This window comes from Denticeps clupeoides, unplaced genomic scaffold, assembly GCF_900700375.1.
Source record: "Denticeps clupeoides unplaced genomic scaffold, fDenClu1.1, whole genome shotgun sequence".
Classification (NCBI taxonomy): domain Eukaryota; kingdom Metazoa; phylum Chordata; class Actinopteri; order Clupeiformes; family Denticipitidae; genus Denticeps; species Denticeps clupeoides.
The window spans coordinates 119,467-146,356 of NW_021629697.1; the positions used below are offsets into that span (position 1 = coordinate 119,467).

The 26,890-nt window shown below is 41.7% G+C and overlaps 26 non-coding genes across 26 annotated transcripts; 18 read left to right on the top strand and 8 right to left on the bottom strand.

The window, feature by feature from the left end:
• Positions 1–542: 542 nt before the first annotated feature.
• trnak-cuu (transfer RNA lysine (anticodon CUU)) lies at positions 543–615 on the top strand. Its single transcript has one exon. It is a non-coding gene; the product is annotated as a tRNA-Lys (tRNA).
• A 453-nt stretch (positions 616–1,068) lies between these two features.
• Positions 1,069–1,142, top strand: trnai-aau (transfer RNA isoleucine (anticodon AAU)). The gene has a single exon. It is a non-coding gene; the product is annotated as a tRNA-Ile (tRNA).
• An 800-nt stretch (positions 1,143–1,942) lies between these two features.
• trnak-cuu (transfer RNA lysine (anticodon CUU)) lies at positions 1,943–2,015 on the top strand. The gene has a single exon. It is a non-coding gene; the product is annotated as a tRNA-Lys (tRNA).
• A 452-nt stretch (positions 2,016–2,467) lies between these two features.
• On the top strand, positions 2,468–2,541 carry trnai-aau (transfer RNA isoleucine (anticodon AAU)). Its single transcript has one exon. It is a non-coding gene; the product is annotated as a tRNA-Ile (tRNA).
• A 163-nt stretch (positions 2,542–2,704) lies between these two features.
• On the bottom strand, positions 2,705–2,777 carry trnaa-agc (transfer RNA alanine (anticodon AGC)). Its single transcript has one exon. It is a non-coding gene; the product is annotated as a tRNA-Ala (tRNA).
• Positions 2,778–3,341: 564 nt separating this feature from the next.
• On the top strand, positions 3,342–3,414 carry trnak-cuu (transfer RNA lysine (anticodon CUU)). Its single transcript has one exon. It is a non-coding gene; the product is annotated as a tRNA-Lys (tRNA).
• Positions 3,415–3,867: 453 nt separating this feature from the next.
• Positions 3,868–3,941, top strand: trnai-aau (transfer RNA isoleucine (anticodon AAU)). Its single transcript has one exon. It is a non-coding gene; the product is annotated as a tRNA-Ile (tRNA).
• Positions 3,942–4,103: 162 nt separating this feature from the next.
• Positions 4,104–4,176, bottom strand: trnaa-agc (transfer RNA alanine (anticodon AGC)). Its single transcript has one exon. It is a non-coding gene; the product is annotated as a tRNA-Ala (tRNA).
• Positions 4,177–4,740: 564 nt separating this feature from the next.
• On the top strand, positions 4,741–4,813 carry trnak-cuu (transfer RNA lysine (anticodon CUU)). Its single transcript has one exon. It is a non-coding gene; the product is annotated as a tRNA-Lys (tRNA).
• A 688-nt stretch (positions 4,814–5,501) lies between these two features.
• Positions 5,502–5,574, bottom strand: trnaa-agc (transfer RNA alanine (anticodon AGC)). The gene has a single exon. It is a non-coding gene; the product is annotated as a tRNA-Ala (tRNA).
• A 565-nt stretch (positions 5,575–6,139) lies between these two features.
• Positions 6,140–6,212, top strand: trnak-cuu (transfer RNA lysine (anticodon CUU)). The gene has a single exon. It is a non-coding gene; the product is annotated as a tRNA-Lys (tRNA).
• Positions 6,213–6,664: 452 nt separating this feature from the next.
• trnai-aau (transfer RNA isoleucine (anticodon AAU)) lies at positions 6,665–6,738 on the top strand. Its single transcript has one exon. It is a non-coding gene; the product is annotated as a tRNA-Ile (tRNA).
• A 162-nt stretch (positions 6,739–6,900) lies between these two features.
• trnaa-agc (transfer RNA alanine (anticodon AGC)) lies at positions 6,901–6,973 on the bottom strand. Its single transcript has one exon. It is a non-coding gene; the product is annotated as a tRNA-Ala (tRNA).
• A 564-nt stretch (positions 6,974–7,537) lies between these two features.
• Positions 7,538–7,610, top strand: trnak-cuu (transfer RNA lysine (anticodon CUU)). The gene has a single exon. It is a non-coding gene; the product is annotated as a tRNA-Lys (tRNA).
• Positions 7,611–8,063: 453 nt separating this feature from the next.
• Positions 8,064–8,137, top strand: trnai-aau (transfer RNA isoleucine (anticodon AAU)). The gene has a single exon. It is a non-coding gene; the product is annotated as a tRNA-Ile (tRNA).
• A 162-nt stretch (positions 8,138–8,299) lies between these two features.
• trnaa-agc (transfer RNA alanine (anticodon AGC)) lies at positions 8,300–8,372 on the bottom strand. The gene has a single exon. It is a non-coding gene; the product is annotated as a tRNA-Ala (tRNA).
• Positions 8,373–8,936: 564 nt separating this feature from the next.
• On the top strand, positions 8,937–9,009 carry trnak-cuu (transfer RNA lysine (anticodon CUU)). The gene has a single exon. It is a non-coding gene; the product is annotated as a tRNA-Lys (tRNA).
• Positions 9,010–9,463: 454 nt separating this feature from the next.
• trnai-aau (transfer RNA isoleucine (anticodon AAU)) lies at positions 9,464–9,537 on the top strand. Its single transcript has one exon. It is a non-coding gene; the product is annotated as a tRNA-Ile (tRNA).
• A 9,516-nt stretch (positions 9,538–19,053) lies between these two features.
• On the bottom strand, positions 19,054–19,126 carry trnaa-agc (transfer RNA alanine (anticodon AGC)). Its single transcript has one exon. It is a non-coding gene; the product is annotated as a tRNA-Ala (tRNA).
• Positions 19,127–19,679: 553 nt separating this feature from the next.
• trnai-aau (transfer RNA isoleucine (anticodon AAU)) lies at positions 19,680–19,753 on the top strand. Its single transcript has one exon. It is a non-coding gene; the product is annotated as a tRNA-Ile (tRNA).
• A 162-nt stretch (positions 19,754–19,915) lies between these two features.
• trnaa-agc (transfer RNA alanine (anticodon AGC)) lies at positions 19,916–19,988 on the bottom strand. The gene has a single exon. It is a non-coding gene; the product is annotated as a tRNA-Ala (tRNA).
• Positions 19,989–20,552: 564 nt separating this feature from the next.
• trnak-cuu (transfer RNA lysine (anticodon CUU)) lies at positions 20,553–20,625 on the top strand. The gene has a single exon. It is a non-coding gene; the product is annotated as a tRNA-Lys (tRNA).
• Positions 20,626–21,077: 452 nt separating this feature from the next.
• On the top strand, positions 21,078–21,151 carry trnai-aau (transfer RNA isoleucine (anticodon AAU)). The gene has a single exon. It is a non-coding gene; the product is annotated as a tRNA-Ile (tRNA).
• Positions 21,152–21,313: 162 nt separating this feature from the next.
• On the bottom strand, positions 21,314–21,386 carry trnaa-agc (transfer RNA alanine (anticodon AGC)). Its single transcript has one exon. It is a non-coding gene; the product is annotated as a tRNA-Ala (tRNA).
• Positions 21,387–21,950: 564 nt separating this feature from the next.
• trnak-cuu (transfer RNA lysine (anticodon CUU)) lies at positions 21,951–22,023 on the top strand. The gene has a single exon. It is a non-coding gene; the product is annotated as a tRNA-Lys (tRNA).
• Positions 22,024–22,478: 455 nt separating this feature from the next.
• On the top strand, positions 22,479–22,552 carry trnai-aau (transfer RNA isoleucine (anticodon AAU)). The gene has a single exon. It is a non-coding gene; the product is annotated as a tRNA-Ile (tRNA).
• The last annotated feature ends 4,338 nt before the right edge of the window (positions 22,553–26,890 follow it).

The following is a 26,890-nucleotide window of genomic DNA, read 5'->3' on the forward strand; positions in this document are numbered from 1 at the left end:
AATTCAGGCAAAACTATATGCAAGGACTAATCGGATGCTTTCGTTCCGTACCAAGATTCTTGGATACAGAAGATGTCAATCATTTGTCCCTGACCGTCAAAGTCTTTAAACCAGCAAGGCCGTGGTGCTATTAACGCCAAAAATTGTTTTTATCGACCCACTTACCCAGGTATAGTTGCCTGGTATTTTTGAGAGGTCTTACGCATGGGAATCAATGCAACTGATATTTCTGATTGATGGATTTGCTTGTGTCAAGCCCATTTTCATCATACAGATGACATGCTTTTGGTTTTTGGCCTGTCGAACAAGGCAGAGGTGACGCTTTTTGATATTTGACACTATCAAGTAGAAAACCTTACAGGAAATTTGACTGAGGGCACATTATGAGGATATTGACAGTAGGGTCTTAGATCCGTAAGACAAATAGATTGAACATGCTTCATTTCTAATGTTAGTTACAGTGACTGAGGCAATTAGGCTTATTAAGTAGATACTAGCTAATGTAGTTAGTTGTGGTGTTAAGTAGCAGGCTAGCGTATACTGCCCGGCTAGCTCAGTCGGTAGAGCATGAGACTCTTAATCTCAGGGTCGTGGGTTCGAGCCCCACGTTGGGCGAACCTTTTTGGTGAAAAGATCCAATTATGGATGACATCAACAGAAAAACATTTGAATACATTTAGCAACAGATTGTACTTTAGCTAATGTAGTGTGCTGTCTGATAAAAATGTGCTCAATTGAAGAAAAATAATCCAAGTGAAAAAAAGAAGCATGGAAAAAACTGGAATCAATCTCGTTACCTCTGGCATGCTAAACAAGGTTTATACTACTTGAGCAAATTACCCAGGTGAAGCGTAACATGAAAGCAGGGATTAACACAGACTCTTTCATTTTGAGCCAAGACTCTTTGACACAGAAGCTGGATACATCGTGCAACAGATTGTACTTTTTTGTGCATTTTGCACTGCTGTGTGGTGTGGTAAAAATGTGCTTAATAATCCAAGTGAAAAAAAAAACAGACCTAAAGATGAGAAAGAAGATGAGCACGGATTAAACAGCTTTTTTTGTCAAGGCCGGTTAGCTCAGCTGGTTAGAGCGTGGTGCTAATAACGCCAAGGTCGTGGCTTCGATCCCCGTACTGGCCACGATTTGATTTTGGTCCCCTGTACTCAGGTTGCCTTGTTGACAGGTCTTATGCAAACTGATTGGGATACATTCATCAACAGGTTGGGCTTTTTCGTGTGTGTAGCTCTACTGTGCTGTGCTGTGTGGTAAAAATTGGCTCAATTAAAGAAATATGACCAATATGGAGAATGCGGGCATCGATCCCGCTACCTCTCGCATGCTAAGCTAGCGCTCAACCACTTGAGCTAATTCCCCTACTTAAAAGAAAGAGACAAGAAATTCAGGCAAAACTATATGCAAGGACTAATCGGATTCTTTCGTTCCGTACCAAGATTCTTGGATACAGAAGATGTCAATCATTTGTCCCTGACCGTCAAAGTCTTTAAACCAGCAAGGCCGTGGTGCTATTAACGCCAAAAATAGTTTTTATCGACCCACTTACCCAGGTATAGTTGCCTGGTATTGTTGAGAGGTCTTACGCATGGGAATCAATGCAACTGATATTTCTGATTGATGGATTTTTCTTGTGTCAAGCCCATTTTCATCATACAGATGACATGCTTTTGGTTTTTGGCCTGTCGAACAAGGCAGAGGTGACGCTTTTTGATATTTGACACTATCAAGTAGAAAACCTTACAGGAAATTTGACTGAGGGCACATTATGAGGATATTGACAGTAGGGTTTTAGATCCGTAAGACAAATAGATTGAACATGCTTCATTTCTAATGTTAGTTACAGTGACTGAGGCAATTAGGCTTATTAAGTAGATACTAGCTAATGTAGTTAGTTGTGGTGTTAAGTAGCAGGCTAACGTCTATTGCCCGGCTAGCTCAGTCGGTAGAGCATGAGACTCTTAATCTCAGGGTCGTGGGTTCGAGCCCCACGTTGGGCGAACCTTTTTGGTGAAAAGATCCAATTATGGATGACATCAACAGAAAAACATTTGAATACATTTAGCAACAGATTGTACTTTAGCTAATGTAGTGTGCTGTCTGATAAAAATGTGCTCAATTGAAGAAAAATAATCCAAGTGAAAAAAAGAAGCATGGAAAAAACTGGAATCAATCTCGTTACCTCTGGCATGCTAAACAAAGTTTATACTACTTGAGCAAATTACCCAGGTGAAGCGTAACATGAAAGCAGGGATTAACACAGACTCTTTCATTTTGAGCCAAGACTCTTTGACACAGAAGCTGGATACATCGTGCAACAGATTGTACTTTTTTGTGCATTTTGCACTGCTGTGTGGTGTGGTAAAAATGTGCTTAATAATCCAAGTGAAAAAAAAAACAGACCTAAAGATGAGAAAGAAGATGAGCACGGATTAAAAAGCTTTTTTATCAAGGCCGGTTAGCTCAGCTGGTTAGAGCGTGGTGCTAATAACGCCAAGGTCGCGGGTTCGATCCCTGTACTGGCCACGATTTGATTTTGGTCCCCTGTACTCAGGTTGCCTTGTTGACAGGTCTTATGCAAACTGATTGGGATACATTCATCAACAGGTTGGGCTTTTTTCGTGTGTGTAGCTCTACTGTGCTGTGCTGTGTGGTAAAAATTGGCTCAATTAAAGAAATATGACCAATATGGAGAATGCGGGCATCGATCCCGCTACCTCTCGCATGCTAAGCGAGCGCTCTACCATTTGAGCTAATTCCCCTACTTAAAAGAAAGAGACAAGAAATTCAGGCAAAACTATAGGCAAGGACTAATCGGATGCTTTCGTTCCGTACCAAGATTCTTGGATACAGAAGATGTCAATCATTTGTCCCTGACCATCAAAGTCTTTAAACCAGCAAGGCCGTGGTGCTATTAACGCCAAAAATAGTTTTTATCGACCCACTTACCCAGGTATAGTTGCCTGGTATTGTTGAGAGGTCTTACGCATGGGAATCAATGCAACTGATATTTCTGATTGATGGATTTGCTTGTGTCAAGCCCATTTTCATCATACAGATGACATGCTTTTGGTTTTTGGCCTGTCGAACAAGGCAGAGGTGACGCTTTTTGATATTTGACACTATCAAGTAGAAAACCTTACAGGAAATTTGACTGAGGGCACATTATGAGGATATTGACAGTAGGGTCTTAGATCCGTAAGACAAATAGATTGAACATGCTTCATTTCTAATGTTAAGTTACAGTGACTGAGGCAATTAGGCTTATTAAGTAGATACTAGCTAAGTAGTTAGTTGTGGTGTTAAGTAGCAGGCTTGTGTATAATGCCCGGCTAGCTCAGTCGGTAGAGCATGAGACTCTTAATCTCAGGGTCGTGGGTTCGAGCCCCACGTTGGGCGAACCTTTTTGGTGAAAAGATCCAATTATGGATGACATCAACAGAAAAACATTTGAATACATTTAGCAACAGATTGTACTTTAGCTAATGTAGTGTGCTGTCTGATAAAAATGTGCTCAATTGAAGAAAAATAATCCAAGTGAAAAAAAGAAGCATGGAAAAAACTGGAATCAATCTCGTCACCTCTGGCATGCTAAACAAGGCTTATACTACTTGAGCAAATTACCCAGGTGAAGCGTAACATGAAAGCAGGGATTAACACAGACTCTTTCATTTTGAGCCAAGACTCTTTGACACAGAAGCTGGATACATCGTGCAACAGATTGTACTTTTTTGTGCATTTTGCACTGCTGTGTGGTGTGGTAAAAATGTGCTTAATAATCCAAGTGAAAAAAAAAACAGACCTAAAGATGAGAAAGAAGATGAGCACGGATTAAAAAGCTTTTTTTGTCAAGGCCGGTTAGCTCAGCTGGTTAGAGCGTGGTGCTAATAACGCCAAGGTCGCGGGTTCGATCCCCGTACTGGCCACAATTTGATTTTGGTCCCCTGTACTCAGGTTGCCTTGTTGACAGGTCTTATGCAAACTGATTGGGATACATTCATCAACAGGTTGGGCTTTTTCGTGTGTGTAGCTCTACTGTGCTGTGCTGTGTGGTAAAAATTGGCTCAATTAAAGAAATATGACCAATATGGAGAATGCGGGCATCGATCCCGCTACCTCTCGCATGCTAAGCGAGCGCTCTACCATTTGAGCTAATTCCCCTACTTAAAAGAAAGAGACAAGAAATTCAGGCAAAACTATAGGCAAGGACTAATCGGATGCTTTCGTTCCGTACCAAGATTCATGGATACAGAAGATGTCAATCATTTGTCCCTGACCGTCAAAGTCTTTAAACCAGCAAGGCCGTGGTGCTATTAACGGCAAAAATAGTTTTTATCGACCCACTTACCCAGGTATAGTTGCCTGGTATTGTTGAGAGGTCTTACGCATGGGAATCAATGCAACTGATATTTCTGAATGATGGATTTGCTTGTGTAAAGCCCATTTTCATCATACAGATGACATGCTTTTGGTTTTTGGCCTGTCGAACAAGGCAGAGGTGACGCTTTTTGATATTTGACACTATCAAGTAGAAAACCTTACAGGAAATTTGACTGAGGGCACATTATGAGGATATTGACAGTAGGGTCTTAGATCCGTAAGACAAATAGATTGAACATGCTTCATTTCTAATGTTAATTACAGTGACTGACGCAATTAGGCTTATTAAGTAGATACTAGCTAAAGTAGTTTGTTGTGGTGTTAAGTAGCAGGCTTGTGTATAATGCCCGGCTAGCTCAGTCGGTAGAGCATGAGACTCTTAATCTCAGGGTCGTGGGTTCGAGCCCCACGTTGGGCGAACCTTTTTGGTGAAAAGATCCAATTATGGATGACATCAACAGAAAAACATTTGAATACATTTAGCAACAGATTGTACTTTAGCTAATGTAGTGTGCTGTCTTATAAAAATGTGCTCAATTGAAGAAAAATAATCCAAGTGAAAAAAAAAGCATGGAAAAAACTGGAATCAATCTCGTCACCTCTGGCATGCTAAACAAGGCTTATACTACTTGAGCAAATTACCCAGGTGAAGCATAACATGAAAGCAGGGATTAACACAGACTCTTTCATTTTGAGCCAAGACTCTTTGACACAGAAGCTGGATACATCGTGTAACAGGTTGTACTTTTTTGTGCATTTTGCACTGCTGTGTGGTGTGGTAAAAATGTTCTTAATAATCCAAGTGAAAAAAAAAAACAAACCTAAAGATGAGAAAGAAGATGAGCACGGATTAAAAAGCTTTTTTATTAAGGATGGTTAGCTCCGCTGGTTAGAGCGTGGTCCTAATAACGCCAAGGTCGCGGGTTCGATCCCTGTTCAATCCCCAATTTTATTTTGGACCCCTGTACTCAGGTTGCCTTGTTGACAGGTCTTATGCAAACTGATTTGGATACATTCATCAACAGGTTGGCCTTTTTCGTGTGTGTAGCTCTACTGTGCTGTGCTGTGTGGTAAAAATTGGCTCAATTAAAGAAATGTGACCAATATGGAGAATGCGGGCATCGATCCCGCTACCTCTCGCATGCTAAGCGAGCGCTCTACCATTTGAGCTAATTCCCCTACTTAAAAATAAAGAGACAAGAAATTCAGGCAAAACTATAGGCAAGGACTAATCGGATGCTTTCGCTCTGTACCAAGATTCTTGGATACAGAAGATGTCAATCATTTGTCCCTGACCATCAAAGTCTTTAAACCAGCAAGGCCGTGGTGCTATTAACGCCAAAAATAGTTTTTATCGACCCACTTACCCAGGTATAGTTGCCTGGTATTGTTGAGAGGTCTTACGCATGGGAATCAATGCAACTGATATTTCTGATTGATGGATTTGCTTGTGTCAAGCCCATTTTCATCATACAGATGACATGCTTTTGGTTTTTGGCCTGTCGAACAAGGCAGAGGTGACGCTTTTTGATATTTGACACTATCAAGTAGAAAACCTTACAGGAAATTTGACTGAGGGCACATTATGAGGATATTGACAGAAGGGTCTTAGATCCGTAAGACAAATAGATTGAACATGCTTCATTTCTAATGTTAATTACAGTGACTGAGGCAATTAGGCTTATTAAGTAGATACTAGCTAAAGTAGTTTGTTGTGGTGTTAAGTAGCAGGCTTGTGTATAATGCCCGGCTAGCTCAGTCGGTAGAGCATGAGACTCTTAATCTCAGGGTCGTGGGTTCGAGCCCCACGTTGGGCGAACCTTTTTGGTGAAAAGATCCAATTATGGATGACATCAACAGAAAAACATTTGAATACATTTAGCAACAGATTGTACTTTAGCTAATGTAGTGTGCTGTCTGATAAAAATGTGCTCAATTGAAGAAAAATAATCCAAGTGAAAAAAAGAAGCATGGAAAAAACTGGAATCAATCTCGTCACCTCTGGCATGCTAAACAAGGCTTATACTACTTAAGCAAATTACCCAGGTGAAGCCTAACATGAAAGCAGGGATTAACACAGACTCTTTCATTTTGAGACAAGACTCTTTGACACAGAAGCTGGATACATCGTGCAACAGATTGTACTTTTTTGTGCATTTTGCACTGCTGTGTGGTGTGGTAAAAATGTTCTTAATAATCCAAGTGAAAAAAAAAACAGACCTAAAGATGAGAAAGAAGATGAGCACGGATTAAAAAGCTTTTGTTTCAAGGCCGGTTAGCTCAGCTGGTTAGAGCGTGGTGCTAATAACGCCAAGGTCGCGGGTTCGATCCCCGTACTGGCCACAATTTTATTTTGGACCCCTGTAATCAGGTTGCCTTGTTGACAGGTCTTATGCAAACTGATTTGGATACATTCATCAACAGGTTGGGCTTTTTCGTGTGTGTAGCTCTACTGTGCTGTGCTGTGTGGTAAAAATTGGCTCAATTAAAGAAATATGACCAATATGGAGAATGCGGGCATCGATCCCGCTACCTCTCGCATGCTAAGCGAGCGCTCTACCATTTGAGCTAATTCCCCTACTTAAAAGAAAGAGACAAGAAATTCAGGCAAAACTATAGGCAAGGACTAATCGGATGCTTTCGTTCCGTACCAAGATTCATGGATACAGAAGATGTCAATCATTTGTCCCTGACCGTCAAAGTCTTTAAACCAGCAAGGCCGTGGTGCTATTAACGGCAAAAATAGTTTTTATCGACCGACTTACCCAGGTATAGTTGCCTGGTATTGTTGAGAGGTCTTACGCATGGGAATCAATGCAACTGATATTTCTGATTGATGGATTTGCTTGTGTCAAGCCCATTTTCATCATACAGATGACATGCTTTTGGTTTTTGGCCTGTCGAACAAGGCAGAGGTGACGCTTTTTGATATTTGACACTATCAAGTAGAAAACCTTACAGGAAATTTGACTGAGGGCACATTATGAGGATATTGACAGTAGGGTCTTAGATCCGTAAGACAAATAGATTGAACATGCTTCATTTCTAATGTTAATTACAGTGACTGAGGCAATTAGGCTTATTAAGTAGATACTAGCTAAAGTAGTTTGTTGTGGTGTTAAGTAGCAGGCTTGTGTATAAAGCCCGGCTAGCTCAGTCGGTAGAGCATGAGACTCTTAATCTCAGGGTCGTGGGTTCGAGCCCCACGTTGGGCGAACCTTTTTGGTGAAAAGATCCAATTATGGATGACATCAACAGAAAAACATTTGAATACATTTAGCAACAGATTGTACTTTAGCTAATGTAGTGTGCTGTCTGATAAAAATGTGCTCAATTGAAGAAAAATAATCCAAGTGAAAAAAAAAAGCATGGAAAAAACTGGAATCAATCTCGTCACCTCTGGCATGCTAAACAAGGCTTATACTACTTGAGCAAATTACCCAGGTGAAGCCTAACATGAAAGCAGGGATTAACACAGACTCTTTCATTTTGAGACAAGACTCTTTGACACAGAAGCTGGATACATTGTGCAACAGATTGTACTTTTTTGTGCATTTTGCACTGCTGTGTGGTGTGGTAAAAATGTTCTTAATAATCCAAGTGAAAAAAAAAAACAGACCTAAAGATGAGAAAGAAGATGAGCACGGATTAAAAAGCTTTTGTTTCAAGGCCGGTTAGCTCAGCTGGTTAGAGCGTGGTGCTAATAACGCCAAGGTCGCGGGTTCGATCCCCGTACTGGCCACAATTTTATTTTGGACCCCTGTACTCAGGTTGCCTTGTTGACAGGTCTTATGCAAACTGATTTGGATACATTCATCAACAGGTTGGGCTTTTTCGTGTGTGTAGCTCTACTGTGCTGTGCTGTGTGGTAAAAATTGGCTCAATTAAAGAAATATGACCAATATGGAGAATGCGGGCATCGATCCCGCTACCTCTCGCATGCTAAGCGAGCGCTCTACCATTTGAGCTAATTCCCCTACTTAAAAGAAAGAGACAAGAAATTCAGGCAAAACTATAGGCAAGGACTAATCGGATGCTTTCGTTCCGTACCAAGATTCATGGATACAGAAGATGTCAATCATTTGTCCCTGACCGTCAAAGTCTTTAAACCAGCAAGGCCGTGGTGCTATTAACGGCAAAAATAGTTTTTATCGACCGACTTACCCAGGTATAGTTGCCTGGTATTGTTGAGAGGTCTTACGCATGGGAATCAATGCAACTGATATTTCTGATTGATGGATTTGCTTGTGGCAAGCCCATTTTCATCATACAGATGACATGCTTTTGGTTTTTGGCCTGTCGAACAAGGCAGAGGTGACGCTTTTTGATATTTGACACTATCAAGTAGAAAACCTTACAGGAAATTTGACTGAGGGCACATTATGAGGATATTGACAGTAGGGTCTTAGATCCGTAAGACAAATAGATTGAACATGCTTCATTTCTAATGTTAATTACAGTGACTGAGGCAATTAGGCTTATTAAGTAGATACTAGCTAAAGTAGTTTGTTGTGGTGTTAAGTAGCAGGCTTTTGTATAATGCCCGGCTAGCTCAGTCGGTAGAGCATGAGTCTCTTAATCTCAGGGTCGTGGGTTCGAGCCCCACGTTGGGCGAACCTTTTTGGTGAAAAGATCCAATTATGGATGACATCAACAGAAAAACATTTGAATACATTTAGCAACAGATTGTACTTTAGCTAATGTAGTGTGCTGTCTGATAAAAATGTGCTCAATTGAAGAAAAATAATCCAAGTGAAAAAAAGAAGCATGGAAAAAACTGGAATCAATCTCGTCACCTCTGGCATGCTAAACAAGGCTTATACTACTTGAGCAAATTACCCAGGTGAAGCACGACATGAAAGTAGCGATTAACACAGACTCTTTCATTTTGAGCCAAGACTCTTTGACACAGAAGCTGGATACATCGTGCAACAGATTGTACTTTTTTGTGCATTTTGCACTGCTGTGTGGTGTGGTAAAAATGTGCTTAATAATCCAAGTGAAAAAAAAAAACAGACCTAAAGATGAGAAAGAAGATGAGCACGGATTAAAAAGCTTTTTTTATCAAGGCCGGTTAGCTCAGCTGGTTAGAGAGTGGTGCTAATAACGCCAAGGTCGCGGGTTCGATCCCTGTACTGGACACAATTTTATTTTGGACCCCTGTACTCAGGTTGCCTTGTTGACAGGTCTTATGCAAACTGATTTGGATACATTCATGTTGGAAAAATGTATATATGTTATCATGTAATTACTTCTTTTATTCATATCCTTTAAGCACGAATATGTATTAATCCTTGGAATATTACTGACAACTCTTAATCATTAACAAACCTCAAAGCAAAGGTTTTAAGTTTGCAGGACTGCATGACCGCGACCTGAGGACCAACAACAAGCAGACCATGATGAACCAGAGTCCAATCACCTGAAGAATCTACAGACGAAGATGAACATGTCACCATGTCACCATGACTCGACCAAAGATCAATTCATAAGACTACGTGTAATACACAATTATTAACTAATATGGTGTGATTTTATGTGAACCCTAATGAACCTACCAAATAAAAGAAGGAGATGCGATGAAGGACGCCAGAGCTTTTGGAGGCCTGTTGTAAGGCGTGACTTCCATTCGCTCTCCTTGCAAGTAAAACGGACTCAAATGCTTTGTGTCTTTCTTCTCTTTGTTTAGTAAATGTTATACTGACAGATAAACGTAACATTTAATTGGTCCTTCGAGCCGGATCCCAAGATACCGAAAGATCACCAGCAGACGGAGCGGAAAATCACCAGGAAAACCGTGGCCACGGTCAGAAAGACCCTTTTTGGGACTGGGAGAAACCGACTGTCGGCTGGGATCCGTAGGTTGAACGGGATCCTGAAATTGAGAGAAGACACGGGGTAAGTTGACTCTTATTTAAAATGGTATGAATGATTTGGTAACAAGAGGTTACATAATAAGAAGTTACAAGAGGTAACTGGGGTAACAAGAGGTTACTTAAGCAAAACCCTGGGTATTCTAGACTCTGGCAGGTAAAAGGGCAGTTTTTAAGTTCCGTGGGGAGGTGCAGACTCCTCTGCCGGGTGGCAGTTAAATTCTGTGGGGAAGCGGACTCCTCTGCTTGTAAAAAGAACGTTCAATAATACTCATACAGGTGTATGAGCGTGCGCGCAGGTGTGAATGTGTGAATGAGAGGGAGTGAAAGTCACTTGATTGACACTCCATATAAAACTCACAGGGGGCAAACAGTGGCCTCTCGTGGAAGCAAACGCAAGGTTTTCCCACCCCAAAGCATTTGGGGTCGAAGTGGAAAACACCACGAGAGGAATTTTTATACACTGTCCTGTGATCAGTTACCAGTGTCTTAGGTTACCCTAGGTACGAGCACACTGGTCGAAATTTTACTTAAAAATGGGTAAGGGGTCCAGTAAACCTGAACCAAAAGAGAAACTAAAATGTAAGGACTGGAAGTATGTAGAGCAAGTAAATAAGGCTTACGTCGAACCGTTAAATAAATGGATAACGAAATATAAATTCGACGGGCAACTGAGGGTAAAAAGTTTAATAGAGTTACTGGGAGCCATTAAACTGGGATGTAAGAATAAGGAAAAGCAAATGAAGAAAGAAGGGGTTGAAGCTTTAATGCATTGGATTAAAATAGCTGGGAAAAGAGAAGAGGGAGAGAGAAAAGGCAGGCAGGCTGGAGCAAAGAGCAAGGAGGAGGGGGGACTCACTGTTGAAAAAACTGATAACACCATTCTGTTTCATCGCACGGAGGACGATGAGTCAGTAATCAGAGGGAGCCGTAAGGGAGGGGTGAGCGAAGCTTATAAAGAAGGAGCAGAAGCAGAAGGGGCGATGAATTTGCCGCACCTTCCCTCTGCTCCTGCAATCCCACATATATATCCTAATTTAGACAAATTGGAAAATCCCCCTGCTTATGACCCTAACGGTAGCACTCCCACACCAAATACTAGATCTCGGGGGAAAGTACAAAATTGGTCTAAAAAATGGGGTGAAGTGTTTGACAATTCCTCCGAACCGCAAAAATTGGCAGTAACTGAAGCAAATCAATATCCCCTTATAGAGGTGGCCAACCCTAATGTGGACTCAGGTGAACAGTCTACAACCCTCTTGGTATATCGGACCTGGACGCAGGACGATATAAAAAGAGTGGTGGAGGGCGTCACTTCCTATAAGGAGGATATGCAAAAATTCGAAGAAGATATGGAAGGAATAAGACATTCTTATCACTTAAATGGGAGAGAGGTACAGCAGATATATATGCAAGCAATGGGACACGATTGGCACCATGTAAAAGGTAACTGGTCTCCTTTAAGGGTTACAGGAGACCTTCTAAAACACGATGACACAGAATTGAGAAATAAAACAAATGACTTATTGGGAAGAATACGGGAAAGGTACAGAAAGAGAGCAAATTACACTGAAATTGGGAGAGTTAAACAAGAGGAGAATGAGAAGTTTGAGGATTATAAACTAAGAATGGAAGCTGTTTTTAAACTGCATAGCGGTCTTAGAGATGACGGGGCTGATGGGGGGGTGTACCATCAGCAATTAAAAAATGCTTTGCATAATGGATCAAAAGACTGTGTGCGCAGTTGGGTAGATAAACATATGATAGGAATGCCCACTAGGAGCTTGGATGAGTACATTGATCACGCCGTTCACATCGACAAATTAATAAGAACTAAAAAAATAAAAGATAAACTTACAAAGAAACCGGACACCTTTTGGGGAAGTATCGGGACTGACGCGGAAACATTTTACCAGGACAGCCGAGGTAGAGGGAGACAGAGAGGACACTTCCAAAAGGGCAGAGTAGGAAGGAGAGGAGGTATCCAGGGACGAGGGTGGACACCACGTAACCAATGGGGAGCAGGCTGCTGGTCTTGCGGGAAGCCTGGGCATATTGCCAAAGACTGTCGTTCAGGGCCAAAAGATAACACAGCATGACTGGAACAGAAACTGCATGGTCCAAAGTCCACAGAGGATGAAACTCATGTGGATTTAAATTTGGAAGAAATTTTTTCTTTAAATCAAGAAAGACTAGAAATAGTCTTAATGGTAAATGGGAAAGAAATCACATTCCTCTGTGACTCTGGAGCATGCAGAACTACATGTAAGGAACACATACCCTATAGTGAACTAAGTGATGAGGTAGTAATTGTACGATCAGCTAATGGGGGTAAAACTGTAGTCACTGCTTCTAAACCAGTTTGGGTAAGAGATCCTAAAGGTATATCATGCAAAATGTCCATCCTTTTTATGCCAGAATGTCCTGTTAATTTGTTGGGAAGAGATGGCTTACTCAATCTAGGTTTGGCGCTCGTCTCCACTCCTGGGGGGAGACTGGTCATCAAACGCAGAGCCGAGCTACAACGAGGTGACCTTTTCCCCCTAGAGGGAAGACGCGTTCCAAATTTTTACTACACACTCGACATATCTGACCAAGAACCTCATAAGGTGGGAACTGAATTGCTAAAGGTAGGAGGACAAGTGGGACACTGTCAACCTATCATGACAGGTGTGGAACCCATGCCCTCTGATGAACTACACGTCACCATGTGGTACAAAAACACTCCTGGGCCTGATCCAACATATGAAAAGAAACTGTCACAACTCACCCCAACAACCATAACAATTTCTTGCGTTTACTCGGACGGGCAAGGTAACGTGGTGGCAGAGGTCACCTTACCCACCCCACTCAGAGCCATGCTCCGGGGATGGTACCCACCTCACATCTCATTGTATAAAAACAAGAAGAGGGGTTGGAAGTCGTTGGGTAACATAGTTCAAGAAGGTGACAGTGCAACGGATTGGACAGACATGGGCGACCAATTGGAACATAGCGCTCACACAGGCTTGACTAGGAAATGGCTGTATTGGACAATACAGACCAAGGCTGGAGTACGTATAGACTCCGGACACCAGTGACATCTTCTACTAACTGAAGAAGATGAATCACAACTAGCTCAAGTACCTCAATCATTGTGGTCACAAGGACCGTCTGATGTTGGACTGATAAAAGGAATATTGCCAGTACAAATCAGACCCAAAACAGAATATCGACCCTGCATACGACAATATCCACTTAAACCTGATGCACTAGAAGGCATAACACCAGTAATACATGATTTACAACGAGCAGGGGTTATTATAGAATGTGACGATTCCCCCTGCAACACACCAATATTCCCAGTGAAAAAGCAAGCTCCTTCAACGGGATGGAGGATGGTACAGGATCTGCAGGCAGTAAATGCTGCAGTAACACAACGGGCTCCATGTGTTCCTGACCCACACACATTGCTGAATTCTTTAAGATCAGATGCACAAATATTTACTGTGGTTGACATTAGTAATGCCTTTTTCTCCATTCCCATTGACAAAGACAGCCAATTTTGGTTTGCTTTCACATTCAGGGGGAAACGATACACCTATACTAGACTTCCCCAGGGCTACTGCGAAAGCCCTACTATATATTCACAAGCCATGCATGCTAGCATGTCCAAATTTCAACCACCTGGGGGAAGTCAAATACTACTCTATGTTGACGATATATTAGTGGCTTCTCCGAGTCTAGAAATATGCAAAGAAGACACTGTGGCCCTTTTTAAACACCTAGCTCAGGAGGGGCACAAAGTCAGTAAAAACAAACTACAATTATGGAAACCACAGGTCAAATATCTAGGCCACCACCTTAGTGCAGGTGGCAGAACTATTCTAGAAGAACGAAAAACAGCAGTCCTTCTGTTTTAAGTCAACAACATGGAGATAAATTGAGACCAATAGCTTATTTTTCTTCCAAATTAGATAATGTAGCTTGCGCATTACCACATTGTGTGAGAGCGGTGATAGCAGCGTCAATGGCAGTAGAAGTCAGTGCCGGAATAGTTCTATTCCACCCATTGACCCTTAAGGTCCCACACGCAGTAGCGGCTTTACTACTGCAAACTAACATGATCTTTTTATCACCTGCAAGGCACCTCTCCTGCATGGCCACGCTGCTGTCACAGCCACACCTCACCATCGAACGATGCACCACATTGAACCCAGCCACATTGCTACCCTTACCTGATGATGGAGAGCAACACGACTGCCAAGCACTAGCAGAACACACAGCTAAATCTAGGTTAGATTTAAGCGACCAACCTTTGTCTCAGGGAGAGGTAGTGTTCGTTGATGGCTCTTCAAGGAAAAATGATTTGGGTAAAACACTAACGGGTTATGCTGTAGTAACAATAGACACCGTACTTAAAGCTGGACACTTGCCATCAACTTTTTCAGCACAAGCTGCCGAGATTGTCGCTCTGACTGAGGCATGTAAATTAATGAAAGGGAAAGATGTCACCATTTATACTGACAGTCAATATGCATTTGCTACAGTTCACACATTTGCTCAGTATTGGCATAACCGAGGAATGGTCACATCTACTGGGAAACCAGTGACTCACGCTCAATTACTAAAAGAATTGTTAAAAGCTGTCCATCTACCTGCTACATTAGCTGTATGTAAATGTGCAGCACACACAAATTCCAAAGACACAATTTCACTCGGTAATGCCTTCGCTGACCGCATAGCGAAACAAGCCGCTGAACAAAGTATACAAGTTTTGTTTACAGACCAAGACCAACTGATAACTTCTGACATTCTCATTGACATGCAACAACAAAGCACAACACATGAGATAGACACATGGATAAAGCATGGGGCTACAAAACAAAACAAAATTTATGTGTGACCCCGGGGGAAACCAATCCTACCAAAGAATATGTATAAATGGGCTGCAATATTGAGCCATGGGCAATCACATGTCTCAACAGGAGGGATGGTAGGACTGGTACAAAAAAATTTCACCACATATGGGTTTAACCTATATTCAAAAAACTTTTGTAGAGCATGTTTGATATGTGCAAAACATAACGCGCAAGGTAATTTAAGACCAAAACGTGGGCAGTTTCCAAAACCACAATACCCATTCCAAACAATACACATGGATTTTATCCAACTCAGTAAAAGTGAAGGAAAGGAATACTGTTTAGTCATTATAGATGCATTCTCTAAATGGATAGAACTATTTCCAACCAAACATCCAGATGCATTGACAGTAGCAAAAGCCTTATGTAAAGATATTATTCCACGCTATGGAATACCTGAAAAAATATACAGCGATAACGGGACTCATTTTGTAAATCAGATGGTAACTAATATAGGAAAAATGTTTCACATTAATTTGAAAAATCACTGCAGTTATCATCCACAGAGTGCAGGATTAGTGGAACGAATGAATGGAACTATAAAAAATAGACTAAAAAAGTGTATGGAAGAAACACATCGACCATGGACACAATGTTTAGAGTTAGTAAAACTATACATCAATATTACTAGCACAACTGGTTTAACCCCTTATGAAACCCTGTTTGGAAGACCATATAGATTACCTTACTTTCAAAACCAATGGGAAACAGAGGAAGACATGACACTAGCGGACTACATGAGAAAAATGTTAGAAACACAGAAACAAAGTACTCCTGATGACAAACTCCCTATTTCTCAGCAGGAACCCCTACAGGTGGAGCCCGGAGACTGGGTGCTAGTAAAGAGCATAAAACGGAAGCATTGGCACTCACCGAAGTGGGAAGGGCCCTACCAAGTGATCCTGACGACACCGACGGCTGTTAAAATAACAGAGAGGGGTACTTGGATACATCAGTCACATTGTAAAAAGGTCATTTCTGCAAACCCTGCCGACGGGAAAGGTGAGCAAAAGTCTGATAATAGGGTGGACTCAGACGTATAGAATCTGGGTAGACCCGAAAGTCAGTGAAGAACACTTTACAGACACCAATCCTAGAAGAGGCAGTAAGGGGAAAAGGTTGGCAGAAATGAATTATAAGGGCTATAAACCATGTCAAAGAACGGGCTTGATAATACTTTGTGTAATGTTCATAGCAACAGTATGGGTGGTAATGTGGAAAAAAGGTATAGAGAAACAACAGGGGGCTATACCCAGGAGGGCGAGAGCTGCACCAAAAGGAACGTCCAGACACATATTTGACTCCGACCGATGCAATGATACTGGCAACGGGATAGAAGAATTACACCTTCGTACTATACCAACAGTGTGTGTGAGAGCTAATACTGTTTCGGTGGCCACAATACCAATTACTGTCCTTAACCATAAGGGACACAAAGCGAGCAATTATCTACCATATCCATGGTATATAACTAATAAATTAAAGTGGGACTCTTTGGTAGCGGACCCAGTGGGTTTTGATTGGAAAACGTGGACTACTAACCCTGCTGCGATACACCATAGACAAATAATCTCTTTTGTGATGACCAATCCCTCCACTCAAGGTCTTGCATTTGAAATATACATCAATCTTACCAAATTGGACTTGTGGCCACCAAACACCCCTGAAATGTACCATACCGATCAACAAGAGAGAGGAGAAAAATGTTGGGTATTTCTTTTATGGCCTTATACTACTAATCCACCTTATTTTCCATTTCGAATATGTCAACTACTAGAACCTAAATCAAATAAAACTGAAACAATCCAAAATTTAAGTGACAAGGGTATACTAGTTAGAGTATTGGATGAAAGTCAACCTTCTGATGAGTGGTTTAGAGTAACAACAGGAATAACTGGTAAATACAATAATTGGCTTCTCCTAGCAGAACAAGCAGCTAATGCCACTCAACAAGACTGTGTAGTTTGCTTGGGACCACGACCACTATTACAAGTAATACCCGCAGTTATAACGGATGAATGTGTTGTAGAAGTAATGAACAAAACATATCCAGACAATCGTTGCAAAAAGTGGGATTTAACATATCCTCTAACAGGACCAGAAAGTTGGAAACCTGTTTTCTCCAGTAAAGTAGCACAAGGAAATTTTACATGTATTAATATAACGGGAAGAAAGGAACTACTCGGGGAAGGGACACCAAGAGATTGGTGTCTTACAATAATACCTGTTGGGCCTATCTTGACCCACAATCTCGAAGCGACATATGGTGGTGGTGTGGGGAAAATAAGTTATACGATCGATTGCCCTCAGACACCAAAGGACTGTGTGCATTAGTAACCCTTTTACTACCTGTCTCAATATTTCCAACCACTATAAGTGACCTTTTAACAAAATTGGATAGCTTGGTACCTGCAGATTGGCACAGAACAAAGCGATCACTTGCACCCTGGGAGAAGTTAACTGACCCAACGTACATAGACGCAATTGGGGTTCCCAGGGGGGTTCCTGATGAATATAAGTTGGCAAATCAAGTAGCAGCAGGATTTGAATCAGCCTTGTGTTGGTGGTGTACGATTAACAAGAACGTGGACAGAATCAATTACATCCATTACAATGTACAGAAATTAGGTAATTGGACACAAGACGGTTTTGAGGCCGTGCATGAGCAATTATCTACTACCTCCCTCATGACTTTTCAGAACAGGATTGCTCTTGATATGCTCCTAGCGGAAAAAAATGGGGTTTGTGGTATGTTTGGAGAGCAATGTTGTTCTTTCATACCAAACAACACAGCTGCAGGAGGCAGTCTGACAATGGCCATTGACGGCCTACGCACCCTCAACCGGAAGATGAAGGAGCATTCGGGAGTGGAAACGACCATGTGGGATTCCTGGATGAAAGTATTTGGGAAATACAGAGCTCTAGTTCAATCTGTTTTAGTTTCAATGGCTGTATTTGCAGCAATTCTGACATTGTGTGGATGTTGTTGTATTCCCTGTCTACGCAGTCTTGTGAACCGTCTCATCACTACCGCCTTATCACCAAGGGATGTTGAGCCTACACAGGCGTACCCACTTTTGGAAAATGAAGAATTTTACGGGAGCTATGATTTTAGTGACTTCAAGCTAACTCAACTTTTTCAAGAGAGTCCTCTACAAGAAAAAGACGACTGACCTTTTGTGTGTAAATGTATTTCTCATTGTATGAACTAATAGTTGAAAATCCTAAAGGAAGAGATTATTAGGGAAGCTAACAAAAGAGTAAATAACATGATAAACAGGAGGGAAATGTTGGAAAAATGTATATATGTTATCATGTAATTACTTCTTTTATTCATATCCTTTAAGCACGAATATGTATTAATCCTTGGAATATTACTGACAACTCTTAATCATTAACAAACCTCAAAGCAAAGGTTTTAAGTTTGCAGGACTGCATGACCGCGACCTGAGGACCAACAACAAGCAGACCATGATGAACCAGAGTCCAATCACCTGAAGAATCTACAGACGAAGATGAACATGTCACCATGTCACCATGACTCGACCAAAGATCAATTCATAAGACTATGTGTAATACACAATTATTAACTAATATGGTGTGATTTTATGTGAACCCTAATGAACCTACCAAATAAAAGAAGGAGATGCGATGAAGGACGCCAGAGCTTTTGGAGGCCTGTTGTAAGGCGTGACTTCCATTCGCTCTCCTTGCAAGTAAAACGGACTCAAATGCTTTGTGTCTTTCTTCTCTTTGTTTAGTAAATGTTATACTGACAGATAAACCTAACAATTCATCAACAGGTTGGGCTTTTTCGTGTGTGTAGCTCTACTGTGCTGTGCTGTGTGGTAAAAATTGGCTCAATTAAAGAAATATGACCAATATGGAGAATGCGGGCATCGATCCCGCTACCTCTCGCATGCTAAGCGAGCGCTCTACCATTTGAGCTAATTCCCCTACTTGATGTTAAGTAGCAGGCTTGCGTATAATGCCCTGCTAGCTCAGTCGGTAGAACATGAGACTCTTAATCTCAGGGTTGTGGGTTCGAGCCCCACGTTGGCCGAACCTTTTTGGTGAAAAGATCCAATTATGGATGACATCAACAGAAAAACATTTGAATACATTTAGCAACAGATTGTACTTTAGCTAATGTAGTGTGCTGTCTGATAAAAATGTGCTCAATTGAAGAAAAATAATCCAAGTGAAAAAAAGAAGCATGCAAAAAACTGGAATCAATCTCGTCACCTCTGGCATGCTAAACAAGGCTTATACTACTTGAGCAAACTACCCAGGTGAAGCGTAACATGAAAGTAGGGATTAACACAGACTCTTTCATTTTGAGCCAAGACGCTTTGACACAGAAGCTGGATACATCGTGCAACAGATTGTACTTTTTTGTGCATTTTGCACTGCTGTGTGGTGTGGTAAAAATGTGCTTAATCCAAGTGAAAAAAAACAGACCTAAAGATGAGAAAGAAGATGAGCACGGATTAAAAAGCTTTTTTATCAAGGCCAGTTAGCTCAGCTGGTTAGAGCGTGGTGCTAATAACGCCAAGGTCGCGGGTTCGATCCCCGTACTGGCCTCAATTTTATTTTGGACCCCTGTACTCAGGTTGCCTTGTTGACAGGTCTTATGCAAACTGATTTGGATACATTCATCAACAGGTTGGGCTTTTTCGTGTGTGTAGCTCTACTGTGCTGTGCTGTGTGGTAAAAATTGGCTCAATTAAAGAAATATGACCAATATGGAGAATGCGGGCATCGATCCCGCTACCTCTCGCATGCTAAGCGAGCGCTCTACCATTTGAGCTAATTCCCCTACTTAAAAGAAAGAGACAAGAAATTCAGGCAAAACTATAGGCAAGGACTAATCGGATGCTTTCGTTCCGTACCAAGATTCATGGATACAGAAGATGTCAATCATTTGTCCCTGACCGTCAAAGTCTTTAAACCAGCAAGGCCGTGGTGCTATTAACGCCAAAAATAGTTTTTATCGACCCACTTACCCAGGTATAGTTGCCTGGTATTGTTGAGAGGTCTTACGCATGGGAATCAATGCAACTGATATTTCTGTTTGATGGATTTGCTTGTGTCAAGCCCATTTTCATCATACAGATGACATGCTTTTGGTTTTTGGCCTGTCGAACAAGGCAGAGGTGACGCTTTTTGATATTTGACACTATCAAGTAGAAAACCTTACAGGAAATTTGACTGAGGGCACATTATGAGGATATTGACAGTAGGGTCTTAGATCCGTAAGACAAATAGATTGAACATGCTTTATTTCTAATGTTAGTTACAGTGACTGAGGCAATTAGGCTTATTAAGTAGATACTAGCTAATGTAGTTAGTTGCGGTGTTAAGTAGCATGCTTGCGTATAGTTCCCGGCTAGCTCAGTCGGTAGAGCATGAGACTCTTAATCTCAGGGTCGTGGGTTCGAGCCCCACGTTGGGCGAACCTTTTTGGTGAAAAGATCCAATTATGGATGACATCAACAGAAAAACATTTGAATACATTTAGCAACAGATTGTACTTTAGCTAATGTAGTGTGCTGTCTGATAAAAATGTGCTCAATTGAAGAAAAATAATCCAAGTGAACAAAAGAAGCATGGAAAAAACTGGAAAAATCTCGTCACCTCTGGCATGCTAAACAAGGCTTATACTACTTGAGCAAATTACCCAGGTGAAGCGTAACATGAAAGCAGGGATTAACACAGACTCTTTCATTTTGAGCCAAGACTCTTTGACACAGAAGCTGGATACATCGTGCAACAGATTGTACTTTTTTGTGCATTTTGCACTGCTGTGTGGTGTGGTAAAAATGTGCTTAATAATCCAAGTGAAAAAAAAAAACAGACCTAAAGATGAGAAAGAAGATGAGCACGGATTAAAAAGCTTTTGTTTCAAGGCCGGTTAGCTCAGCTGGTTAGAGCGTGGTGCTAATAACGCCAAGGTCGCGGGTTCGATCCCCGTACTGGCCACAATTTTATTTTGGACCCCTGTACTCAGGTTGCCTTGTTGACAGGTCTTATGCAAACTGATTTGGATACATTCATCAACAGGTTGGGCTTTTTCGTGTGTGTAGCTCTACTGTGCTGTGCTGTGTGGTAAAAATTGGCTCAATTAAAGAAATATGACCAATATGGAGAATGCGGGCATCGATCCCGCTACCTCTCGCATGCTAAGCGAGCGCTCTACCATTTGAGCTAATTCCCCTACTTAAAAGAAAGAGACAAGAAATTCAGGCAAAACTATAGGCAAGGACTAATCGGATGCTTTCGTTCCGTACCAAGATTCATGGATACAGAAGATGTCAATCATTTGTCCCTGACCGTCAAAGTCTTTAAACCAGCAAGGCCGTGGTGCTATTAACGGCAAAAATAGTTTTTATCGACCGACTTACCCAGGTATAGTTGCCTGGTATTGTTGAGAGGTCTTACGCATGGGAATCAATGCAACTGATATTTCTGATTGATGGATTTGCTTGTGGCAAGCCCATTTTCATCATACAGATGACATGCTTTTGGTTTTTGGCCTGTCGAACAAGGCAGAGGTGACGCTTTTTGATATTTGACACTATCAAGTAGAAAACCTTACAGGAAATTTGACTGAGGGCACATTATGAGGATATTGACAGTAGGGTCTTAGATCCGTAAGACAAATAGATTGAACATGCTTCATTTCTAATGTTAATTACAGTGACTGAGGCAATTAGGCTTATTAAGTAGATACTAGCTAAAGTAGTTTGTTGTGGTGTTAAGTAGCAGGCTTTTGTATAATGCCCGGCTAGCTCAGTCGGTAGAGCATGAGTCTCTTAATCTCAGGGTCGTGGGTTCGAGCCCCACGTTGGGCGAACCTTTTTGGTGAAAAGATCCAATTATGGTTGACATCAACAGAAAAACATTTGAATACATTTAGCAACAGATTGTACTTTAGCTAATGTAGTGTGCTGTCTGATAAAAATGTGCTCAATTGAAGAAAAATAATCCAAGTGAAAAAAAGAAGCATGGAAAAAACTGGAATCAATCTCGTCACCTCTGGCATGCTAAACAAGGCTTATACTACTTGAGCAAATTACCCAGGTGAAGCACGACATGAAAGTAGCGATTAACACAGACTCTTTCATTTTGAGCCAAGACTCTTTGACACAGAAGCTGGATACATCGTGCAACAGATTGTACTTTTTTGTGCATTTTGCACTGCTGTGTGGTGTGGTAAAAATGTGCTTAATAATCCAAGTGAAAAAAAAAAAACAGACCTAAAGATGAGAAAGAAGATGAGCACGGATTAAAAAGCTTTTTTTATCAAGGCCGGTTAGCTCAGCTGGTTAGAGAGTGGTGCTAATAACGCCAAGGTCGCGGGTTCGATCCCTGTACTGGACACAATTTTATTTTGGACCCCTGTACTCAGGTTGCCTTGTTGACAGGTCTTATGCAAACTGATTTGGATACATTCATGTTGGAAAAATGTATATATGTTATCATGTAATTACTTCTTTTATTCATATCCTTTAAGCACGAATATGTATTAATCCTTGGAATATTACTGACAACTCTTAATCATTAACAAACCTCAAAGCAAAGGTTTTAAGTTTGCAGGACTGCATGACCGCGACCTGAGGACCAACAACAAGCAGACCATGATGAACCAGAGTCCAATCACCTGAAGAATCTACAGACGAAGATGAACATGTCACCATGTCACCATGACTCGACCAAAGATCAATTCATAAGACTACGTGTAATACACAATTATTAACTAATATGGTGTGATTTTATGTGAACCCTAATGAACCTACCAAATAAAAGAAGGAGATGCGATGAAGGACGCCAGAGCTTTTGGAGGCCTGTTGTAAGGCGTGACTTCCATTCGCTCTCCTTGCAAGTAAAACGGACTCAAATGCTTTGTGTCTTTCTTCTCTTTGTTTAGTAAATGTTATACTGACAGATAAACGTAACATTTAATTGGTCCTTCGAGCCGGATCCCAAGATACCGAAAGATCACCAGCAGACGGAGCGGAAAATCACCAGGAAAACCGTGGCCACGGTCAGAAAGACCCTTTTTGGGACTGGGAGAAACCGACTGTCGGCTGGGATCCGTAGGTTGAACGGGATCCTGAAATTGAGAGAAGACACGGGGTAAGTTGACTCTTATTTAAAATGGTATGAATGATTTGGTAACAAGAGGTTACATAATAAGAAGTTACAAGAGGTAACTGGGGTAACAAGAGGTTACTTAAGCAAAACCCTGGGTATTCTAGACTCTGGCAGGTAAAAGGGCAGTTTTTAAGTTCCGTGGGGAGGTGCAGACTCCTCTGCCGGGTGGCAGTTAAATTCTGTGGGGAAGCGGACTCCTCTGCTTGTAAAAAGAACGTTCAATAATACTCATACAGGTGTATGAGCGTGCGCGCAGGTGTGAATGTGTGAATGAGAGGGAGTGAAAGTCACTTGATTGACACTCCATATAAAACTCACAGGGGGCAAACAGTGGCCTCTCGTGGAAGCAAACGCAAGGTTTTCCCACCCCAAAGCATTTGGGGTCGAAGTGGAAAACACCACGAGAGGAATTTTTATACACTGTCCTGTGATCAGTTACCAGTGTCTTAGGTTACCCTAGGTACGAGCACACTGGTCGAAATTTTACTTAAAAATGGGTAAGGGGTCCAGTAAACCTGAACCAAAAGAGAAACTAAAATGTAAGGACTGGAAGTATGTAGAGCAAGTAAATAAGGCTTACGTCGAACCGTTAAATAAATGGATAACGAAATATAAATTCGACGGGCAACTGAGGGTAAAAAGTTTAATAGAGTTACTGGGAGCCATTAAACTGGGATGTAAGAATAAGGAAAAGCAAATGAAGAAAGAAGGGGTTGAAGCTTTAATGCATTGGATTAAAATAGCTGGGAAAAGAGAAGAGGGAGAGAGAAAAGGCAGGCAGGCTGGAGCAAAGAGCAAGGAGGAGGGGGGACTCACTGTTGAAAAAACTGATAACACCATTCTGTTTCATCGCACGGAGGACGATGAGTCAGTAATCAGAGGGAGCCGTAAGGGAGGGGTGAGCGAAGCTTATAAAGAAGGAGCAGAAGCAGAAGGGGCGATGAATTTGCCGCACCTTCCCTCTGCTCCTGCAATCCCACATATATATCCTAATTTAGACAAATTGGAAAATCCCCCTGCTTATGACCCTAACGGTAGCACTCCCACACCAAATACTAGATCTCGGGGGAAAGTACAAAATTGGTCTAAAAAATGGGGTGAAGTGTTTGACAATTCCTCCGAACCGCAAAAATTGGCAGTAACTGAAGCAAATCAATATCCCCTTATAGAGGTGGCCAACCCTAATGTGGACTCAGGTGAACAGTCTACAACCCTCTTGGTATATCGGACCTGGACGCAGGACGATATAAAAAGAGTGGTGGAGGGCGTCACTTCCTATAAGGAGGATATGCAAAAATTCGAAGAAGATATGGAAGGAATAAGACATTCTTATCACTTAAATGGGAGAGAGGTACAGCAGATATATATGCAAGCAATGGGACACGATTGGCACCATGTAAAAGGTAACTGGTCTCCTTTAAGGGTTACAGGAGACCTTCTAAAACACGATGACACAGAATTGAGAAATAAAACAAATGACTTATTGGGAAGAATACGGGAAAGGTACAGAAAGAGAGCAAATTACACTGAAATTGGGAGAGTTAAACAAGAGGAGAATGAGAAGTTTGAGGATTATAAACTAAGAATGGAAGCTGTTTTTAAACTGCATAGCGGTCTTAGAGATGACGGGGCTGATGGGGGGGTGTACCATCAGCAATTAAAAAATGCTTTGCATAATGGATCAAAAGACTGTGTGCGCAGTTGGGTAGATAAACATATGATAGGAATGCCCACTAGGAGCTTGGATGAGTACATTGATCACGCCGTTCACATCGACAAATTAATAAGAACTAAAAAAATAAAAGATAAACTTACAAAGAAACCGGACACCTTTTGGGGAAGTATCGGGACTGACGCGGAAACATTTTACCAGGACAGCCGAGGTAGAGGGAGACAGAGAGGACACTTCCAAAAGGGCAGAGTAGGAAGGAGAGGAGGTATCCAGGGACGAGGGTGGACACCACGTAACCAATGGGGAGCAGGCTGCTGGTCTTGCGGGAAGCCTGGGCATATTGCCAAAGACTGTCGTTCAGGGCCAAAAGATAACACAGCATGACTGGAACAGAAACTGCATGGTCCAAAGTCCACAGAGGATGAAACTCATGTGGATTTAAATTTGGAAGAAATTTTTTCTTTAAATCAAGAAAGACTAGAAATAGTCTTAATGGTAAATGGGAAAGAAATCACATTCCTCTGTGACTCTGGAGCATGCAGAACTACATGTAAGGAACACATACCCTATAGTGAACTAAGTGATGAGGTAGTAATTGTACGATCAGCTAATGGGGGTAAAACTGTAGTCACTGCTTCTAAACCAGTTTGGGTAAGAGATCCTAAAGGTATATCATGCAAAATGTCCATCCTTTTTATGCCAGAATGTCCTGTTAATTTGTTGGGAAGAGATGGCTTACTCAATCTAGGTTTGGCGCTCGTCTCCACTCCTGGGGGGAGACTGGTCATCAAACGCAGAGCCGAGCTACAACGAGGTGACCTTTTCCCCCTAGAGGGAAGACGCGTTCCAAATTTTTACTACACACTCGACATATCTGACCAAGAACCTCATAAGGTGGGAACTGAATTGCTAAAGGTAGGAGGACAAGTGGGACACTGTCAACCTATCATGACAGGTGTGGAACCCATGCCCTCTGATGAACTACACGTCACCATGTGGTACAAAAACACTCCTGGGCCTGATCCAACATATGAAAAGAAACTGTCACAACTCACCCCAACAACCATAACAATTTCTTGCGTTTACTCGGACGGGCAAGGTAACGTGGTGGCAGAGGTCACCTTACCCACCCCACTCAGAGCCATGCTCCGGGGATGGTACCCACCTCACATCTCATTGTATAAAAACAAGAAGAGGGGTTGGAAGTCGTTGGGTAACATAGTTCAAGAAGGTGACAGTGCAACGGATTGGACAGACATGGGCGACCAATTGGAACATAGCGCTCACACAGGCTTGACTAGGAAATGGCTGTATTGGACAATACAGACCAAGGCTGGAGTACGTATAGACTCCGGACACCAGTGACATCTTCTACTAACTGAAGAAGATGAATCACAACTAGCTCAAGTACCTCAATCATTGTGGTCACAAGGACCGTCTGATGTTGGACTGATAAAAGGAATATTGCCAGTACAAATCAGACCCAAAACAGAATATCGACCCTGCATACGACAATATCCACTTAAACCTGATGCACTAGAAGGCATAACACCAGTAATACATGATTTACAACGAGCAGGGGTTATTATAGAATGTGACGATTCCCCCTGCAACACACCAATATTCCCAGTGAAAAAGCAAGCTCCTTCAACGGGATGGAGGATGGTACAGGATCTGCAGGCAGTAAATGCTGCAGTAACACAACGGGCTCCATGTGTTCCTGACCCACACACATTGCTGAATTCTTTAAGATCAGATGCACAAATATTTACTGTGGTTGACATTAGTAATGCCTTTTTCTCCATTCCCATTGACAAAGACAGCCAATTTTGGTTTGCTTTCACATTCAGGGGGAAACGATACACCTATACTAGACTTCCCCAGGGCTACTG